This window comes from Haliaeetus albicilla, chromosome 1, assembly GCF_947461875.1.
Source record: "Haliaeetus albicilla chromosome 1, bHalAlb1.1, whole genome shotgun sequence".
Classification (NCBI taxonomy): Eukaryota; Metazoa; Chordata; class Aves; order Accipitriformes; family Accipitridae; genus Haliaeetus; species Haliaeetus albicilla.
In genome coordinates, this window is record NC_091483.1 from 36,457,305 (window position 1) to 36,470,762 (window position 13,458).

Sequence of the window (13,458 nt, forward strand, 5' to 3'; positions counted from 1 at the left end):
CTTAGGAGACAGTGAGTGAAGCTGTAAGTACTGCATCTGATTGACTGCGGAAATGCCGAGTTACTTGATTGCCTCAAGGTGCAAAGTTTTTAAGCATTATCTTTACTTTGTCAGCTTTAATTTATAATGCAAAGCTGACTGGTAAAGAGAAGATTTGCTGCTCGGTCACGTCACTTTCTTTCCATTTCTTTTCGATTTGCATTTGGCTACTAGAGCAAAAATGACTATTTTTAGAAGCTTGAGGTGAAAACAGAAATTCGCCAGGACAGTACTATACTACTGAATCACAGCTTTGCTCTTCCAGGATGGTTCATTTGACTCTCATGATGAGAAAGGGACAAATTACCCCAGGAAGTGAGAAGCCTCTCTCTGCTCCTTCATCTCATGGAAATACACTTCTGTGTGCATGGTAGGTGTCACTTTCTGCAAGAGGGTAAGAAGTCATCTAACTAGAGAGACAAGCTAAAGCCTGGCCTGAGTGCAGGCTGTGTGCAGCCTCTCAGCCTGAGCCCTGTAGGGAGAGATGTAAGCTTAAGCCTTCACAACTGATATCTGCAGATTCCTCCACAAATGCAAATCCTACCAGTCAGAAATTGGAGGTCTAAAAAGTCTGCTTTATTTTGCTTACTCTGAATAAGGGGTCTCTTGCTTTTCAAGAGCATGATGGCTTGTCATCCCAATATAGTAAAACATGCTGTTACTTCTCTCTAGAGGATGTAAAAAACTGCTGTGACCTAAAAACCTCAAAGGTAACAAGTCCTATGAAAATGAAAGGATGAAAACAACAGAGTATTGCAAATCTCCTTTTGTTTAATTGAGAAAAACTGTTTAGGAGCCAGAAGGTGCTGCAGTAGTACTGGAGGATTAGATTTCAAGAATAGAAGTTTTTACAAATTTACAGTAACTTTCAGCATGTGCTTTTGTCCCATTGGCACAGCCATTGATATATGTGTTCTGTTGAACAGGGATAGGATTATACACATTCTTTAAATTAAGCACATCCTTAACTGCTTAGTTAAATCAGGGTCTTAGTGGGCTGGATACAATGCGAAGTACCTCAGATCCAAGGGTGTGCAAACAAGCTGGAGAATTCTAATAAGAAATCTGAATTTAGGGTGCAACAGATTAAAATTCCTCTGAAAAAAGATACGCAAAGAACAAGTAAAAAAGCCAATGTGGCTTCACAAGGGACTGCTCAAAAAATCTGAGGTTAACAAATGAACTGTTCTGGAAATGGAAAACAGAGGTGGCAGCTACACAAGAACATTCTCTAAGTTACTGCTAGCAGGAAAAAATGAGAGTTAAAAGCCATGATGAGTTAAAGCTAGGCAAGGCAAAGCAATTCAGGGACAAGGAGGGGCATTTACAAGTATTTTAGTGGAATCGTGGGCAAATGTGAAATAGCCTGATAATCACTGAGAGGAGAGAAAGCTAAAACCAAACCCCCCCCCACTGCGATACTCAAGTTCCTTTTCAAACAATGTTAGCAGGAACATAGGGGTTTCAGGTCATAATTATATCTGGTAAAGTATCTACTGATTAAAACAGAATAAAGATGTCTCAAAGCCAAGAGTGCTTAAAAATCAGCAGATGAAAGTGCATGCATCTGACAGTGTCCAGTGCACAAAGAAACAGACAATGGGGAAGGATGGTGGTACCCTCTCTAAGCTAGGGACTCCTGACAATTTCATCCCCCAAAAATGTCACTCCTACCAAGGCTTGTACAGCCTTGCAAGAGCACTCTTCTGCCTAGCACAGCAATGGCTATGGAATGAGTCACAAGCCACTGTGGGGAAATAATTTTTCTGACTACTTCGAATATGTGTCAGTGGGCCACTTGCAGTAACATTTATGGTATTCATGACTCTGAACTCATAAAGCCTTCTGGAGCATCCCTGAGATCCCACACTGAATTTCCACCCAGTTGTCTGGTTGTCTGCCATCTTTCATGTGGCCATCATGAGAAAGTATCTCCCTGATGAAAAAAAAAATATACACGGAGACCATCTGGAAGAGCAAAGCTTGGCATGTGTATCCTACAGCCACAAAACCATAGTCTCTGTCTATCTCATATACTCATTGCTTTAATAGAAATACATGTCCTGATGTTTCTTCTCCTTTCTGTGTTCTGCAAGAAGTATTCAGCCATGGCAGCATGCAGACAGCCACCCACCCACCCACCACTGGTGTAGGCAGGAGCTGGAAACTCTTGTGCAAGGAGGTGACCCAAGAGAACAAGGGCTAAATGGGAGGCAGGAGAGACCAGGAGTGCCTCGGAGAAGAGGGTGCAAGGAAGAGTAAGCTGGAGAGGGAGTAGATGCGGGGAGGGTGGATTGGGTGTCCAGCAGAGGCTGGGTTGGCAGCCATGCCCATGCCCCCCAGGACCTTAGGTCTGCACTCAGAAGGTGGGCACTGCTGGCTTGAGGTAGCCTGAAGGGTCTGGCCAAGGAGATGGAAGAAACAGTCCTGGATGAAAACAAGCTGAAGAACAAGGGGTTGAGTCAGGGCTGGGAGAAAGGCCCATAACTGCCCTGAGGATCTGCAAAACAGCAAAATTTCTGAGTTCACTATTTCTCCGCTGCCAGCAGAAGCCTGGGGAGATCACTGGCAATCAGCCTGTCCCCATCCTCAGAGAGCTCTGGCAGCCTGCTCAGACCTCTGCTTGCTTCTCCTTGCTCAGGTGCAGAAGCCCAGTGGTGCTTGTAGACAGTGAAGATCAAGACATTTTGCTATCGCTGCTCATCAGGTAGTGCTATCTGCCCTGTGTGTTGAGACAGAGAAAAATGTACCGTGTGGTAATGGCATTCAGGGCCCTTCTGTCCCTGGAAGATTTACTTGCAAAAGCCAAAATTAAATAGCATGGATGATTTTAATTCTGTACGTCCTCAGCAGTGTTTCTGGGGAAACCTCAGTAACATGTTTTCAACAGAGACTTCTGTGCATATTTTCCTGGCTTTACTTCCCCACCACCTTCTTCCTGCAGGCTACTTGTCTGGAAATATTTCCTCCTGGACTTTCTCCTTCCAGCTGTGCTCCTCTGCTTTGAAGCCTGGTGGATTCCTTCTTCTCAGTGCCCGAGTCCAGCAAGAAGCACCAGAAGGGCAGAGGAGACCAGGCTCCTGGAGACCAGCGCAGGTGCATGGTTACATCCAGCTGTGGGCAGCATTGCTGAGCAAGAGCAAGGTGAACCTGGGGCAGGGCATCCCTCAGCATCTGCAAGCTGTACTTGTTCAGAGAGGGTTTCCAGGCATTTTTTCAGTAATTAAACCTCAAGCAGATTTGTAACATGGAGGATTTCAGCCTGGGCAGTTGTAAGCATCTAAAGGTAGGGAATACAAGGAAGAGTCAAATGAAGTCAGTAACAGGCAATGTCATCAGTCCCACCTATAACTTAATTTTAGTAAGGCTGTAACTGCATGCTGAGAAACATTTTCAGCAAAAAAGTTACTTTAAGGAATTTTTCCATAGCAAAATGGAGAGATCATTAGCAAAATTGCTGGATTCAAGTAGTATATATTAAAAAAAGTGGTTGAGTGGTACCAATTGGACAAGAGTACATACTAGTTTTATGTTTATTTAAAGAAGGAAACAGTAACATTGTTAATGCTTTCCAGTGGCAGCTGATCTATAGCAACACCAGGATATTTCTAAACCAATGAGTAAACAAGTTGCAAGCTCCAGCTACATAATTTCTCTGCATCAAAATAGCAGAATCACTTATGTGAGTGAAATATTAGCAAAACCCTCACACTCTTCCCAGTTCAAAATTACAGCGTACCCCTTGTAGCCCTGTTGGCTGTAATTTGTTCACATGTGGAAAGATCTCTCTCCCTCCCTCTCACATATACGTGTGCTTTCTTTTTTAAAACTTAGAGTGATGTCTCATAGTGTGAGATTATTTTTTATGTGCAAAATTAGTGCACACCAGGTATTGTTAAATAATAGAGAGGTTTCCAAATCGGACAGATGACAGAATGCTTGTTGTGCCTGCTTCGCAATGGCAAAAGCAATGTGCCATATGGTAGCCACATTCATTTATACCGTGCCTTCTGCTACGCTTTTATGAGTGGAGGCACAGGGGGTGATACTTGTTTACTGCTATGTCCAAAATAGTATGAAGCTGGAAAAGATTGATAAACTTTCAACACTGTGTAGCTCATCTATCTCTTAGATATGAGTAAATATTTCAGCTGTGGATACGTTGTCCTACGTAAACAGTGTTCCCTTGTAAAATGCCAGTAAATGAGTGTACGTCGTGCAAAGTCTGATGCTTTTACCGTGTATGTTAATAATAGAGAAGGGATGCCTCCGAATGTTTGAAGAACCAGACAGGGCCAGGTATATAAATTCAGGCTCTGCTGCATAGCATGCCACGAAGCATGGTGCTTCCCTGGGCTTTCGTTTCAGCATCACCACTCAGTCCTTGTAGGTGAGCAAAAGGCAAAAAAATGATATAAGAAGTCTAGGAGTTCATGGATCTGCAGTTCACCATTGGCAGCATGCCATGGCGTGGCACATCCGTGGGGACAGCAGCTCTTGGTCGCTCTCTGTTTTGGTCTCACCCTGCATCATGCGCAGGTGATGGGTGTATTCAGCTCACATCCCATTACTAGGCAGTAAATGGCCTCTGCTTCTCTGCTGCAGCACTCAAGTCATCTGTGTGAAATGCAGTTCCTGGAACCCATCAAATAGAACCTTAGGTTTTATGCATTGGTGAGAGGTTTATGAGGCCATCTGTCTTGAACCGATGACCTGGTACAAAGTGTTTTCTCCAAAAATTAGGCAGTATTTCCATAAATATAACTTCTGGTATGAATTTCTGAGTTTTGCTATTTTTCTCTTCCAGTGAATAATGGAAATAATTTGATAGCTCATAAGTGGCACTAAGGAAAATTTCAGTGTCATGAATTAGGAATAATTTTGAGTCTGTTTCAGTATGCACACTGAAAATGCTGTTAGCTGTGTTTTACAAATTATGGATTGTAATTTGAGACTTTTAGTAGTGTGTTTACATGCTGTCTATCTCTCTATCTATTTCCAGGAGCCAAAAAAAAGCTCATCTTGTCACTGCTGATCTCCCTCACTTAATTCCTCATTTCACTTTGATCTGTCCAGGATATCTCTGGGCTCTCCCTTTGCCATCATATCTAACAGACTTCAGAATCTTATGTAGAATTTATTAAATAATTCCTGAGAGGCAGAGAAGTACAGTTTTCCCAATTATGATTAAGGAACTGAGACGTTTGTGTGGAAATAAATGGGATTCAGGTGCTAAATAGTTTCCAGAGTTGGTCTGAGAGGTTTTAGACTACTGGGACTGGCTGATATGCATGTTGAAAAGCATTGCGAGAAAACTGTATGAATCTGTAGGCGCCAATGCGTTTTGAAATCTCATACTAAGAAACTCACCCAAGGGCCAAGGTTCAACACTGCAAACATTATCCCATTCTTATTTTAACATTTCAACGATGTTGTGATTATATTTGGCTTTTTATGTTTGGCTTTTTTGGTTGGTTTTATCTTGCGCCATCTTAAAAACTGTCAGCTTAGTAAGTAATTAATTCACTCAGCATGAATGGATTTTACAGTGATATAAGTATCAACAAGGATTTTTCTGCCAAGACTGTGGTAGTGTTAGATGCTGTGTAACTCTCAGGGTGAACATGTGTTGCAGCAAACTGAAAAACAGGAGTCTAAAGGTAAATTTCTGGATTCATATGGAAGCATCTATAAAGCCATTTTTTTCAGACATGCTGGGTATTTGTCAAGTATATGTCACACAGAAAGACATATTTATCTTTTGAGAACCATGCACATGTTTCTGAGTTTACCAGCTTACCTCATCATGCACTTGCGAGAAGAGATTGATCTACAGGTTAATTATTTCATAGTTTCTATATGTTCATTGATAGTCCCTAAAAGACCAGGAAAGAGGTGAAATCTTGTACCCTAGGGCAAGACCACAGAACATGCTTAGGAGTAGCTGGAAGATGCACCAGCATGAAAGTAGTAATAATAATAAAAAAAAATCAAAGTGATAACATCTTGTGGGCAGTATTAAAAAACAATCTAAACATTGATGGTTTTTCATACAGAGCAATGCACATGGTAAAGCTTTTCTCCTGTCATTCACTTTCAGTGAGCAGTTGAATTTCTCAGAAAAAAGAAGCACATGAAGATTTTGACATCAGTGTGGCCAATTTATTTTATTGATCCAATTATAAGAGCAGTGCGAAATTGTGCTAAAAAGCTGTGGCCAAAGTGAATCCCAGTGCCCCTTCCAGCTGTTTTGCTGCTTGCTAGAAAGACAGGACAAGGCGCGTGTGTCCAAGTCTCTGTGGCATTCGTACCGCCTGCACCTTCTCCCCGTGCTGGAGGACAGCACCCTGCTCCCCGACACTTTTTGGGTGTGCTGACCACCCTGGTGCTGGTCCCCAGCAGCCTGGCACAGCATGGCTGGCTCCCAGCGGAGGTCCACGCTTGGCAGCTGAAGGTCCCTGCTTCTGGGATTAGAGCTGCTTTTTGTGTGGGGGCCGGCTCATGGAAAATGCGTGACTGGTCCCTCGGGAAGGCTGCCCCTCTCAGGCAGGACCAATGCAGCTCATAGGGATGTAAGTGTGCGGGATAGAGATGTCAAAAGGTTAAGGGATTCCTAAGAAAAGCCCGGCTTTCAGCAATCTGGATATTTATACAAGTAATCCAAAACTCTTGGGCTTGCAAAAGCTACTTTTTAAATTGGTCTCATTAACTCTTTTTATTTGCATGCCTCAACAAATAGTTTTTTTACGTGAAAAAGATGTTAACAGAGGCTCTCTGCTTTGCTGATTACAGATTTATGATTTTTGAATATCTGTTACAATATTTTGTGGTTTTCTACTTCTATTTTTGGCTTTTTGGCTTAACCCAGGCCAGTCAACTCAGCCTCTTGAGGTAACGGAGAAACTACAGAATATTACTTAACAGCGAGCAAAAGCAGTGCTATACAATAGCATTGCGGATGATTTTAGCAAGTTCCCACCTCTGAATTCATCAGACTTCTTGGAAGAAAAGAAATTTTGTTTTGAAAATAAAAGATACATGTCCACAAAAGGCATCAAATGTTCCTAATATGGCCATTTTAATTTCATTTTTATATTTTTAATAAATGCTCACAGATTAATAGAGAGTGAATTCCTGGATACTTTGGACTATAAATTTCTCAGTCAGCCTTTCTCTGGCAGTGTTACAAAACGGGTTTATTTTAATTTAAAGCCATGCAGGGAAGCATGGGATGTTTATACGCTCAATTCAGATGTTCTGCCCACGAGGAGCCGCTGTATCCTCAGGATAACCTTTTGCCTTCCCACTGTCCCAGTCCCTGCACCAGGCTGCCCTCCTGCAGGTTCTTCCCCAGGCCTGGATGGCCATCCCCGTGGCTGGGGCTGCCTCTCCTTGTCCCGGCGTATGGCTGCTCTCACTCCTCACTGTGCTCCCGAGCCCCTCAGTTGCTGTCTTCACTGTCCCCCTTTGCTGCTTGGGGCCGTCTGCCCCATCCAGGCTCTTGCGACCCAGCCTGCCCTTGGGGCTGATGCTGCTCTGCCTGGCAGTGGCAGAGGGGCCAAGGGCTGGGTGTTTGGGTTGGGGTTTTTTTTCGCGAAAAGCGTGCAGAATGAGCATTGCCAATTGCTTCGTGCTACTGTTTCATCGTGCAGAGGTGAGCCCGTGTGTAGCAGCAATAGTTATTTTGAGGTGTCAGTGCCAAGAAGTGTGAGGAGTGTGAAAGAAAAGACAGAAGGTTGGCTGTGCACAGCAACACGCAGCCTGAAAAAGCATAGAGAAATATCAGAAAATGCTAATTCCTGGGCTATAAACGACTGGCATTTAGAGAAGAAGGAAAAATTTCAACCTAAAAAAAAGGAATCCCTGGAGTGGGAATATTTTTGTCTGCACATTGATCATTTATTACAAGCTGAAATTTGTAAGCAGTCTGACACAGATTATTTAAATCTCATCTCTCACTGCATTGACACATTCTAGCTCTGCTCCCCGGCCACTTTTCCACCTGAGGTGCTGGTGGGTCTGCAGCAGGCCAGTGCTGAGGGGCTGAGGCTGCTCCTGCCGCACTGAGTTCAGTTTTGCTGTCCATGTCCTCCAATGCCACAAGGGTGGGAGAAGCCCACCCAGCTCCCTCCTCCAGGACGGTGTCCCTCGGTGTGCAGACACACCCTGGCGGCAGTGTGGGTGAAGGATGCCAGCTCCATCTCCAACCGCTTGCCATGCGCTCATCAGGACCAGTGCTGGGCAGCCCTGCTCCGGTGACAGCAGGATGCAGCCCACTGAAGGTGATTATCACAGTCAGGTACCGGGAGTGGTGCAGAGAGGCCTTGTTACACCGCGGGGAGGATTTTCAGGCTTGGTTTTGCTGTGATTAATAATGAAAATAAAATAAAATGAAACAGGTTATTTGCAGAAAGGAAAGTGAGTCTAAGCTGAGGGTTGCAGGGCCTGGAGTCCCAGCAGCTGAAATCCCAAGTGCTCCCAACGTCAGGGGGATGCCACTGGCCGCTGGTGCCTGCGTGGCTCAGGAGCTCGGTACTGCCAGCCGAGAGCCAGGCCTTCCCCAGGATTTGAGGAAACGTCTGCTTCTTGGTGAACTGGAAAATTATGGCAAGAAGTAATTTTGCTGGGACAGCCCCGCACTTGCAATCGTCTGGACACTACATCCCTTCTGGCTTGCAGAGCATGGCTATGGTATGCCCCATAGGGCACAGATGCTGGCCCAGAAGGCCCCCCATGCTGTGGTGGCAAAAGCCCGGTCAAAATGAGACCATTTCTTCGTCTGACCAGAGCTCGGTGTGTCCCTTGCTGGGTTTCCCTTGCCTAGAAAGCTCCCAGGTTGGAAAGAAGTCAATGTACAGGAAGCAAAGCACTGGGGAGTGATTCTGGGGGCTTCGGGGATGAGCAGGATGCTGCTGAGCACTGAGCACTGCTGCTGCTTGCTGGGAGCCACGAGCAGGCAGGAAGGCAGGACCCGTCCTGCACCGACCCATCACGGGGACAGCACCCACGCTCAGCAGCCCATGGCCAGGAGGAGGCAAGCGCAGTGCAAAATTGCCTCCAATCTCTGCTTGCTGGTTGCGGGGTACCACCAGCTACCTAAAGCAGTAAGTGCTTTCTGTGAGTGCTTACAGAAAGGGAGAAGTTGAAAGTTACTGGCTGTAATCTGGAAACCCAATACACCAGGTAGAAACAACCAACGTCAGTTATAATTCAAGCTGAATTTCTATTACACAAAGAATTTTTAAATTATGGAGCAATTTCCAAAGTCAACAATAAAAAGCGGTGCATATCAGCTCAAGGGAAGATAGACAAATTTATGGAAAATGAGGAAACCTGAGAGATAGCCACTGGCTGGATTTATGTGGTTGGGAATAGATGCTGAGATATCAATTTGTCTGTATTACTTACTGTCACAAATGTAGGTTTAGATGAACCATTGCTTCTGGCTCTGACATACCTACGCTTTAGTAAAAAACAATTGCTTCCATAATACAGGAAGAAACAATGGAATGATAAAATCTAACTGTATGGGAAACAAGCTTTCTGTATGAAACTTGTGGTTTGCTCTCCATTTTGTAAGACTTAATCTTCTCTTTACAGTGGGGATTTTTTGGCAGCTCTGGTGATTCTGCATTATGTTTGTGTATGTTTTGCCGTAGGGTATAACCTCATTTTGTTCCTAGTTTCGACACAAAGGATAGAATAAGTAAATATGAGTGTATGTGAAGTATACACACACAGATGCATACACATACACACAAATATATATATATATGTGCTTAGCAGTACGTATTTGCAAAACCAGATAAAAGATGGTTCTGTGACACTGCGAGCATCCTACAGACTACCAACAGCAATTTCCTAGCGTGCATGGGCTTAAAGATTTTTAAAGGGAATCTTCAGAGACCGTAGCATACCATTTTCTGGTATATTGAGTTTCTGATTAGATTTCCTTGGGTTTTTTTAATGCAGCCTGCCTAATTCTTTTCCTTTCAAGCCTTACTCTTGGGTGACAGGAGCTCACTTGCTCTGGTCCATCTTTCTTAGGACAGTTCAAAGCACTGAGGTTTTGGGTGCTCTGGTCCTCTTCAAGCTAGTCCTCCTGCTGCAAGAAGGACATGGGTGATGTGGCCCTGGCCAGGCCACCAGCCAGCAGCAAACACCCAAGTGGTGTATCTGGACGTTACACTCTAACCCAGACCTCAGGCTCCAGGCAGGACATCGGTGTCATGTCTTGAGAACGGAGGGTTTGTGTTAACAGGTCTAACTTCACATAAAGCCATATGCACCCAGGATGGCCTGGAGTGCCATGTGGCAAGCCAAAGGCACTGATGAGTACTCCAAATTTTCATGCAAAATATTATGAAAATAACAAGAAGTGTTTCTTGGAATGACTGGGCATTAGAATTGGAGAGTTCTCCCTGAGATATTAAACCTTTCCTTCCATAGGATCCTTTGGAGGGATGCTTACAAATACTCTTCAGGGCTATATATTCAACACAGGCCTTGGTTTGGGTTTTTTTTTTCTGTTAACCAATTATTATTTTTTTAAGATAGAGATTATGAAATCACATTGACTGATTTTTGAACATTGCAATACATGGTTTTTTCTGTCCAAGACAATAAAACGTATTACAAGTGCCTTTTTAATGAAAGAGAAAGCAAGGCCTTCACGTCCTGCAACATCTGCTGGGAACATAATCTAAATTGAAAACGTATGCTGTTCTTGTGAGGAGGGAGAGGGAGAGGTCTTCCAGTGACAGGAAGTATCCAAAAAAGTTAATGCTGAAATCAGTAAAAAAATCATGCGTGACAGGAGGAGAATGAACACATAACCTTTCTTTTTTCTTTTTTTTTTTTTTTTCTGGGGGGTGGGGTGGTGATGGCCAAAGACAAGAGAGGGATGGGTGAAGTGGGGAAGTGGGATTATCTGTGTATTGACAGAACTGTTTATTTGCTCCTGGCAGAAATAAATCCCAGCGTATATTCCCTTTAGCTTTTTCTTATTTATAAAGATGGAAAGCCTAATCTGTTGCCAAGACCCATTATCCCTCGACTTGAGTCAGACAGTATAACTTGGTTATTGAATCAGGGAATACTGTGTGTTTTATGAGGACAGAAGGGAAAAGAGATGTTTACTCTTGTAACCTTCCTCTCTTTATTAGTGTGTATCATTACCACCACTACCAAAATGAAAGAGCTCGTATTTTAGCCATAGCAGAACTAGGCAAATAAATAAATAACATCTATTGAAAAATAATTAAGTTGCCCTGTACTCCACCACCTGTGAGGAGGTGGGACGGTTCTGTGATGACATGCACAGCATTTCCAAAACGCTTCTGATTTTGATGTGTCATGTGGTTTATCTTCATCTTTCCAGGTGGGAAGAGCACTAGTTAGCTCGATTGTACCTGTGCTAAGTTTGAAAACATTTCTTAAGTGTGCTTTATGCCTTGCCTGAGCTCAAGCATCTCTAAGTACTTCCAATCTCCTCATAAATACACCTTTGTATTCTGCCTAATATATAAACATCACGACCCATGTCTGAGAATGTTGGGAATTTTATTAGGTTCATAAAGTTTTAGTTGCGGTCTAGCCCAATGGGTCCAAAATAAATAAACACAGAGAGCAAAAAGAGTAACAATTTCGTACCTATTTCTTCTCCCCTCCCTTGAGAGTTTCCCCAGTACTGGTGAAGTACTTGCCATGGTGTTTTCTGTGGCTTGCTATCAAAGTATCTGCAGTAAGCAAAAGGCAGATGGAGAGAGGAAAACTGAGAAAAGTAACTGAAATGGGCCTATTCATATCTTTCACTGATTTCCTCGATCTCTTTCCACCTTAACGACTGAGAAAAAATTGTGAATAATTGTGAATGACTTGTGACAGCCACGTTCCCTCTATTGCTGCTGTGGGTGCAGCTGCTTGATTGGGACAGCTTCCTAAGCCTATGGATAGAACGCGTAAAGAACCAGCATGGCAGGACAGAAACCTCTCTCTTAGCGTATAGCGAGACCTAAATCTTGGACTGACGTCTTCAGTCTGGGGTGGCCCTTGCTCTGGCTCTGGACAGAGAGCCATGGTTGCTCCTCCCTTAGCACACAGCTTGCTTTGCCCACAGCTTTCACCACCGGCAACTAGGGTGGATGCAACAGTACAGAAAAGAAGCTATCAGTGCCGCCAACGATTTCACCTGAGCTATGGATGAGTGCGGTCTTTGCTTCAGGATCTTATACTCCATAGATATTTCAGGCATCTCTCGCTCAGCAGAGCCACCATGCTCAGGACATGCAGGGTACATAGGACAGACGCTGTCATTCCTGCTGTCTTTGTGGAAAGGTGTTGTGTTATTGTGAGACAAGTCCAAGCGCCATGAAGCAATCATGCCCTTTAAAACGATTCTGTTGTGAGCCTTCAACCTGTCAGAAAAGTATAGCCCAGCAGACTTTTTAAAACCAAGGATCAGCAAGCCAAGGCTCACATGAGAATCAAAACCATGGCTTAGGGCAGTTACAAAGCTAACTATATGAATTTTTGCACGTTTATTGCGGGAGCACCAGAGCCAGAGATACACTTTGCAGGAAGAATTGGAAGGTAAAACTCTAAAGATCAAGCCCCAAAGAGCTTTCTGTTTGTTTATATGCACTGCACCCATTCTGTTTCAAGGCTGTTGGAAAATTATTTCTGGAATGTAGCGAATGGCATAATACATGTTACAGATCCCATTCCTAGTTAGCTATAAAGCTTACACTGCATTTGGGGGGGATAGAGGCATCTTTTTATTGTTCAAGAACTTTTACAAAGGAAAATATTTGTTTAGAGCAGATAACTGTAACTGACCTACAATTACAAACCAAATAAGACCATGCTAATTTTTTTTTTAATTTTTCTCAACTTAGAGCTACACAGCTCACACTTAGGATTGGTTGGAAATTTTTCAGCAAATCAGAATTTTGTTGGAAACCTCCCCACAGCTTTCAGGGTCCAAGATACGCAGGCTCTTGAAATGCCTTGGATTTGACAGACTTCCGCAAGCTCAAAGGTGAGTTTCTGCCAGGTATGGCCACAGGCGGGAGCTGCCAGGCCCTTAACCCTGGGGCAGATGCATCTGCAGGGTGGCAGAGGGTTGTTTTCATTTGGACTGAGGAATGATGAGTCTCCCCATCCTGCTCGGTGGTCAACTCTTCTGGACAAAAGTGGGTTGTACAGGACCAATCTATGGACCAGCTCTAAGAGGGGGAAGGACAGACGTGGAACCCAGATGGAGGTAGGTGCCTTCCTTCAACAGGGCGTAGATGTTGGTTAGACCTTAAGTGCTTGTCTCACTGCCATGCGCTGGCTGATTTCCACTGTCTCCTGCTCATCCTGCCCATTCCCAGCACCCAGGTTTGCATAGGAGGGAGACTGCCTACCCCCGATGTG

At 43.9% G+C, this 13,458-nt stretch overlaps 1 long non-coding RNA gene across 1 annotated transcript; it reads left to right on the forward strand.

Moving 5' to 3' along the window:
* The first annotated feature begins 12,592 nt into the window (after positions 1-12,592).
* LOC138685360 (uncharacterized) lies at positions 12,593-13,354 on the forward strand. The gene is made up of 3 exons (XR_011324583.1): positions 12,593-12,630; positions 12,936-13,078; positions 13,234-13,354. It is a non-coding gene; the product is annotated as an uncharacterized lncRNA (long non-coding RNA).
* The last annotated feature ends 104 nt before the right edge of the window (positions 13,355-13,458 follow it).